Below are 7,506 nucleotides of genomic sequence, written 5' to 3'. Positions count from 1 at the left end.
CCCCGGGGGGGGGGGGAAAGAAAATAGAAAGTTGCTCATAATAAAACAGAAATGAAGGGTAAAGGCAAAATGTTCAAGAATGCTAGCTAGTGTTGAAACCATATACTCACCCCCTCATCTTTCACTTTCCCCCTCAGTTCTCACTGTGAACCTATCAGACAGTCACTTTTAATATCCCCAGTTGCTAGGTCACAAAACTAGGACTTAACCCCAGGTCATAGACAAGGAAGCAGTGGGTTCTGAACCTGGGTCTTCTTCATTCCAAACCAATCTTTTAATTTCGATAGCATTTTATATCTAAGCATACAAGTGTTAGCCCATAGGATCACACTGAAATTGATATAACATAGCCTTTGTAGTGTTAATCATCTTTTTTCCATGTAACTCCAGAGTTACACAAATGACGTGAAGGTAAAGACTCCATAAAAAGGGAAAACTATGGTTTATAATGTTATAAATGTTATAGTTTAAACTCACCGAAATTAGAATTCTTTTTATGATGATGTTATAATGCTTGTAGTTACTTAGTGATTATTATTCCTGGGGTAGTTAATTAATAAAGTTGGACCAATCTTCCAACCACTGATGTACAGCCTGGTGATGATAGTTAATACTGTATTGTGGACCAGCAGGTGGCATGGAGGTTAAGGTGGCTAGATACCATATGACGAACTGCACTGTCCCAGGCCTGGACATGGCAGCTTGAAAATCATGCTGGGCACATGTGTGTGCATGCCCAAGATCCTGAGAGGGGACTGGAGAAGAGGTTGTGGCATGGCCATCTCCCAGAAGGTGATTTCTCACTTTCTTACTTCTCTGTTTGTCTTTCTCTGGCAAGCGTACATCCCCTATAGCTAAAAACAAAACAAAACAAAAACAAAAACAAACAAAAAAGCTATACTGGGGCCAGCAGGTGGCATGGTGGTTAAGGCACTGAATTCCCACATGGCCAACTGCAGTTAGAGCCCTGATCCTGGCTGCTTGCTTTCTCACTTTTCTGCTCTTTGTCTCTGTGTCTGTCTCCAGTATGCACATGTGCCCTGTAGCAAATTAAATAATAATAATAATAATAAATAATAATAATAACAAATAAAATTAAATAAGTAACTCTTTTTTAAAAAGAATAATTTTATTTAACTTTGTTGTTGTTAAAATTATTATTATTTTGATTTGACAAGAGAAAGAAAGGGAAAGTGAGACAGCAAGTCACTATGGTCAGCCATGTGGGAGTCCAGCACCTTAACCAACACGCCATCTGCCAGCCCCAAATAAATAATTCTTAAAAAAAAATACACTGTATTGTATAACAGTAATTTTTTTTTTGGAGAACTTTTTGCTATGGGGTGTGTGCATTCACCAGAAAGACAGAGAGAGAGAGAGACAGGAAGCCAGAAATCACCCCCAGGGAGAATGGCCATGCCACAATCCCTTCTCCTCCATTCTCCTCTCGGGATCTTGGGCATGCATATACATGTGCCTGGCATGAGTTTAAGCCACCAGGTCCAGGACTTGAACCACAGTCGACTACATGGGAGTCCAGCGACATAACCATTACACCAGCTGCTGGTCCGTGTATACCAGAAATTTTCTAAGAAAGAGAATTCCAGGTGTGCACATCACACAGACAAAATGCAACTAAGGAGAAGGATAGAGCAGTCATCATTTCACTACGTCCATGTATATCAAGATATTATGTTGTACACCTTAAATATATGCATATTCTATTAAAAATAATTGGAAAGTAAAGATAGTAATTTTTTTTTCTATAGGGCGTGTGTGCTTGCCAGAAAGACAGAGAGACAGAAAGCGAGAAATCACCCCCCAGGGGGGATCGCCACACTGCAATCCCTTCTCCTCCATTCTCTTCTTGGAATCTTGGGTACACATGCACACGCACCCCTGGCATGAGTTTAAGCCACCAGGTCCAGGACTCAACCCGTGGTCAGCTACATGGGAGTCCAGCGACATAGCCATTATGCTAATTGCTGGTCCCAAGATAGTAAATTTTTTTAAAAATCCATGGAAGGGAACAAAATTCATCCTCTTCCAATGAAAGGAGTAGTCTGAAGAGAACTACTAAGAGAATGAGTGTGGAGGTTTCAAAGTCCTTGTGGAGTGAATATTACCGCAAGCAGTATGCCTCAATCGGAGAAGAGCATTGTAGTGACGTCAGCCCTCACTTTTCCACTCCGAGATTTTACTGCCTTCCCCAATGTACCATTAAAGCCCTTCAGCCTAAATTCACAGAAGCCATTAAGGGAAAATTTCTGAAACGAGGTTTTGGAACACATTTTCAACCTAGTCAAGTGGCTTTTACGTTGCTAGAATAAAATGACCTTAGTCTTTGTCAGACTAAGACTGTCAACATCCTCTTCCTTGAAACTACTAATGAGGAACAAGTCCCGTACCTACCAACGGAACTAAGTATATGCCACACTCAACACACAGGTACAGGGGTTCTCTCAGACATTTTGAATATCTTCTGATTTAGTTTCATAGGTTGTTAAAATTATTCTGGGTTCACAGAGTAATCATCCTTATCTGTGGCAAACTTTTCTCAGGTACAGGGTGCAATTTATTAAAAAGGTAGTGTGAGTGAGTTTCAAGTTGCATGTTTCTGTGGCTAAATTATCTCTGAATGTTGCAAATCTGTTCTACACCCTCCCTTCCTCCATCTCAATCCTTTCATGGATCCCATTACTTCAAGAATGATCAAGTCCAAACTCACTCATACAGTATAAAGGCCCTTTCATAAACTGGCTTCTGTGTTCTACCCCCATAGTGGGGCCCAGGGAACCCCCCCAAATGCTCACTGTGTTCCCTCACCAACTCACTTCCACACTTGCTTTGCCTGAATTGGTCCTTTCACCACTGTATTCAGACAATACAGATTCACCCTTAATCTCATAGCTCAGATGCCACTTCCTACAAGAAGTCTTCCTCGATTTTTTTTTTTTTGAGAGGTTTTTGCTATAGGGTGTGTGCGCTCACCAGACAAACAGAGAGAGACAGAGAGACAGAAAGCGAGAAATCACCCCCAGGGGGGATGGCCACACCGCAATCCCTTCTCCCCCGTTCTCCTCTCGGGATCTTGGGCACGCACGCACACGCGCCCAGTGTAAGTTTTAAGCCACCAGGTCCGGGATGCGAACCGCAGTCAACTACATGGGAGTCCAGCAACATAGCCATTACGCTAACTGCTGGTCCCAAGTCTTCCTCGATTTTCCCCTCCTGACTCAAATGTTCCTCCTATGTGTTCTGACTTCCCAGTAAACTTTTTCCTTCATAACATTTATAAAACTTAAGTATATATTTTCTCTAACTGCACCATGAACTCCTTGATGTCAGAGATGGTTTTTTGGTTAATGTTACATCACATCACATATGTTTCAAATGCCCAATCATCATTAATGAATAACTAAATAATACCCTGGGAAATTCTAGAGCTCTCAAGAAGGTCGATCCATGGGGCCAGTAGGTAGTGTGGTGGTTAAGGTGTTGGACTCCCATATGGCCAATTGGAGTTTGAATCCCAGACCCAGTGGTTTGAAAAATCACACTGGGTGCATGTGTGTGCATATCTAAAATAACAACAGGAAAATGAGGGAGGAGGGATATTATGTTGAGGTCATCTCCCCCTCCAGGGGGTAATTTCTCACTTCTCACTTTCCCTCTCTCTGTCTCTCTCCAGTGTGTGTGCACACCATAAAAAAAAAAAAAAAAAAAAAAAAGCTGATCCTAGCAGTATATACCAGAGTTCTGTGGCATACCATCAACACTCTCTGATCTTAAACCTGAAAAGAAACCATACTTTAGATTCTTTTCACCTCTTTCAGATCTGCATCCAGTAAATATCAGTTAGTGTTAGCCAGGTAAGAAAGAGGCCCAGAGGAGCCCTTCCAAGGAAGGAAAAGAGTTAGGTGTCAGAAAATCAGTTTAAAGATTTTTCAGCCTGGGATAGTGCTTAAGGGAACCAGATCTCACATGGCTGGCCACATGGTTCAAATCCTTGCCCTGGCAACTTGAAAAATACACTAGGCACATGTATGTGTATGTCCCAAATCCCAACAGAATGCAGCAATGGAAGAAAAGGAATTATAGCATGATTACACCCCAGTGAGAGGCGTTTTCCTCTTCTCCCCATCTCTCTTTCTGTGGCAAGCACATGTGCCGCCTGGAAAATAAACTCTCTCCCTATCTATCTATCTATCTATCTATCTATCTATCTATCTATCTATCTATCTACCTGTCTATCTATCTATCTAGGGCCCAATTTATGAGGACTTGCAGCTGTGGATTTTCCATTTTATGAGCTTCCTACTGAATCACTGAGCATCACTTTTTAAAATTTGTTGAATCCATACATCAGTTTGTTCACCACTCTTCTCAGAGGCTACCTTGAAACTTAAAGAATAATACAGAGATGAGAGAAGCCACAGAGGTACCAGTATCACAGTTTAATGTGATACTTCTTCAATTTTATATTCGTTTATTCATCAAACATTTAACTACCTTGATAAGTCACTGTACTAAGATAACAGAATCAAGACAAACAACCCATACCTTCCTCAGGAGGGGATGAGAAGGGTTCATAAGGAACGGAGTCAAAAAGGCATAAACCATAAAGGTACATGTTTGCTACAAGTTCAGAGAACACATATGAGGAGAATCTAAGAAAAATCTGGAATAAAAAGTAAGTGCTTAAACACTCAAATATATTATGTAAGCTTAGATTCTAACTAAACGGTTTGTCCAAAATGTGAAGAAGCAAATTTGAAGTCTCTATAAGGTAAGTTACAACGTGGCATGATTCTGTATTCATGTACCAGTAGGAAGAAAATAGAGTCCCAGTGCACTATATTAAAATTTCTGGCAAAGATTTTCTTGTTTCAACTTTCAATACCACTTCTCTACCTTTTCAGTCGTCTCAAGTAAACCTAAATATGAAATAACTTATTCTGAAATGTTCCTTTCATTAAAGATGATTTATAATTATGGTTTAACTTAGTGGTGAACAAGCCTGGATATGCTTCAAATCATCCAGGGAGGAAGGAAAACATGGCTTCTCTCCTAAGACATCAGGCTCCCTCTGCGGATCAGCACAGGCGTCTATCCAAAACCGCAGAATCCTCTTAGACATTTGGACGCGTCGTCACTTCCAGAAACACTGTCTAGGCATTATCTCAATCCAAGGATCCCAATCTGATTTTTCTTACAGTTATTTCATTCATGAGTGAGAGACAGGTAGAAAGACAAGAAGCACTGTCAACAGGATCCCTTTCCATATTTCCTACCCACCCGTCTTCTCAAATAGCCGGGATCACGGGCGTGCATCCCCAGAATATATAGGTCAACTAGGGCACTGATCCTGCGATCCTCCTTATAGATCCAGGATGTGTTTCATGTGTTATTTACAATAGCCAAAAGGTGGAAGCAATGTAAGTGTCCCACGACAGATGAATGCATAAACCAAAGGTACATACGTACAAGCCTCAAGAAAGAAATGAAATGCAGTCACATGCTACCACATGGAGAACCTCGAAGACGTTATTCAAAGTGAAATAAGCCAGACACAGGAGGGCAGTAGTATGACTCATTACACGAGGTACTCAGAATAGTCTAATTCATGGAGACAGGGACAGAAAATAGAACAGTGGTTACTAGGAGCTGGAGGGAAAGGGGAATGGTGACTTGTTGTTTCCTCTGCACAGAGTTTCAGTTTGGGATGACGAAATGGTGGAGATGCACAGTAGCCATGGTTGCACAACAGTATGACTGTACTTAATGTACTTTATCACTTAAAAATGAATAAAATGGTGTATTTATGTGATATATATATATATATAAATATACATTACTCCTTTTGTTCTTTGAAAATCCATTACCCATATAATACCCAGAGTAGTGTTCATTAATATATATAAATATATATATAAAATCTTCCCTGTCTAAAGCCTGCCATTAGCTCCCAATCCACATGGAGAATACTTTGAGCCATTTACCCCTGGCCTGATATGCCCATATGTTCTCTAGCCCTGCCCAGCCCTGAGCTACACCTTGTTCTGCTCCTCCTTGCCACATGCCATGCTCCACACTGGCCTTTTTTTTTTTTTTTTTTTTTTTTTTTAAAGGGTTTTTGTCTATGGGGTGGGTGAAAGAGAGAGAGAAAGACACAAAGCAAGAAATCACCCCCTGGGGGGATGGCCACGCCACAATCCCCTCTCCTCCATTCTCCTCTCAGGATCTTGGGCACACACGCACACACACCCGGTGTGAGTTTAGGCCACTGGATCCAGGACTCAAACTGTGGTTGACCACATGGGAGTCCAGTGACATAGCCATTACACCAACTGCTGGTCCCCACACTGGCTTCTTTATCCCTTCTGCCTTCAGCCCTCGTACCTGGACCTTCCCAAGGGGCTGGCTCCTTCTTGGCTTTCAGATCTCAGCTAAAACATAACCTCCTCTGAGTTCTTTTCCGACCATACAATCTGTTGGGCCATCAGAAAAGTTATGATGCATTTTTGCATAGCAAGACATAGAAAAATACATGATGGCTTTCTAGATGACCCAGCAGGGTAGCACTCCCACCGCACATCAATGTTTCACATTAATATTATTTTCAGCACCACACTGATCTCCACCTGTCTTCTTACTTGCTTATTATATTGGGTCATCGGAAAAGTCATGCATTTTTGCATTGAAAAACAGAAGAACACATCACGACTTTCCCAATAATCTATTTCTCCCCCCTAACCCCCGCCACTACAGTACAAGTTCTAAGCAAAAGGATTTCTATTTTGTACTGTTCATTTTTGTGAGCCCCAGGGCTCATACAAGTGCCCAGATCAAAGTAAGTACTACAGTCAACATGAGTCGTAAAAATAGGTGAGTCTTCATCCCTTGTCTCATCAAACTCTAGGTATTTTAAGCTCTGTCAAACAAAACAACCAGAAAACAATGAACCAACAACAACAACAAAACAAACTCTCTATGCCAGATGCACTGTATTTATTATTGGTCAACTAAAAAAAAAATCGACCATGGTTTTGCAAGCGTCTAAGCAGGTGTTTGATAAGAAAAAGAAGGGATTTGTGCCACTTGAGCCTATGTGGTCAGAGGAGGGCTACAGAATTTTAGGAGTTGTAAAGGGCAATTCTAGAAACATACACATTGTGGGGACCAGCAGTTAGCATAATGGCTATGTCGCTGGACTCCCATGTAGTAGACCGTGGTTGGTGTCCTGGACCCGGTGGCTTAAAACTCACGCCAGGCGAATGTGCGTGCATGCCCAAAATCCTGAGAGGAGAATGGAGAAGGGATTGTGGCATGGCCATCCCTCCTGGGGAGTGATTTCTCGCTTTCTGTCTCTCTGTGTCTCTCTGTCTGTCTGGTGAGCGCATGCGCCCTATAGCAAAGACCTCTCCAGGAAAAAAAAAGAAACATACACATTGTGTAGAAATTCTTCATCACATCTTGGTCTGACAAAATAGAAAAAGCCATATC

General features: G+C 41.6%; 1 protein-coding gene across 1 annotated transcript in view; it reads right to left on the bottom strand.

Annotated features, from left to right (window-relative positions):
- STK32A (serine/threonine kinase 32A) overlaps positions 1-7,506 on the bottom strand; it is a gene marked incomplete in the record, with an annotated part of 141,032 nt that overhangs the window by 44,333 nt on the left and 89,193 nt on the right.

This window comes from Tupaia chinensis, unplaced genomic scaffold (assembly GCF_000334495.1).
Source record: "Tupaia chinensis unplaced genomic scaffold, TupChi_1.0 Scaffold000228_1, whole genome shotgun sequence".
In the NCBI taxonomy this organism is placed as follows: Eukaryota; Metazoa; Chordata; class Mammalia; order Scandentia; family Tupaiidae; genus Tupaia; species Tupaia belangeri.
The sequence above is the reverse complement of the archived record's forward strand: the minus strand, read 5'-3'. Positions and strand labels throughout refer to the sequence as shown.